Source organism: Ixodes scapularis, unplaced genomic scaffold (assembly GCF_016920785.2).
Source record: "Ixodes scapularis isolate PalLabHiFi unplaced genomic scaffold, ASM1692078v2 PGA_scaffold5__190_contigs__length_132052651, whole genome shotgun sequence".
Lineage (NCBI taxonomy): Eukaryota > Metazoa > Arthropoda > Arachnida > Ixodida > Ixodidae > Ixodes > Ixodes scapularis.
In genome coordinates, this window is record NW_024609880.1 from 54,239,519 (window position 1) to 54,240,322 (window position 804).

Consider the following 804-nt stretch of genomic DNA (forward strand, 5'->3'; position numbering starts at 1 on the left):
TCTAATTGGTACCGTGTTTACTTTCACTAATTAAAAAGGTAATTAAAAGATGCTAGTGAATGTCCGACTCGTCGTGGCGATTAGTCGCCTATTTTACGTCCCTCTGGCCAGTGGTGCAGCCAGGAATATTTCTCAAACGAGGGGGGGGGGGGGTCAAGGTGGCTGGACTGGTTATGACTTGGTGGATTGTGGAGGGGGGAAGGGGAGCTGAAGCTTTATAACTTAAGCCTCCGCATTAGTGTACATTTCACGGACTTTTTGTAACAACTGTGTTCAGTGATTGCCCTACACACCCCATTAAGGGGAAGGGGGGGGAGGGTACACCCCTCTCTTATTTTTCTGAAGTCACCCCCTTAATTCGCAACAACTACTTTAGTACGTACTAAACTTGAATATGCATGTTCTATCTGGGACCCTGGTCATAACACTACCATTGCAACATTGGAATCAGTTCAAAATCGTGCAGCACGTTTCATACTCTGTAATTACATCGTACATCCAGTGTTACTTCAATGAAAAATAGCCTTGGTTTACCCACACTAATGAACCGTAGACGCATTTCTCGCCTTACTTTATTTCATAAGATGTACCATAATAACCCCTTTCATGCGCCGTGAACTTCTAACGCCACCTGCTTATGTTTCCTACCGTGTAAATCACCAGTACAAACTCGGTAGCCACATTTACAAAACTAACACTTATTATAAATCCTTTGTTCCTCGCACTAGCTGATTGGAATCGCGTTTCCGCTGACATAGCCTCCTTAACCAGTATTATTGATTTTAAAAATGCTTTGTTTGTTCA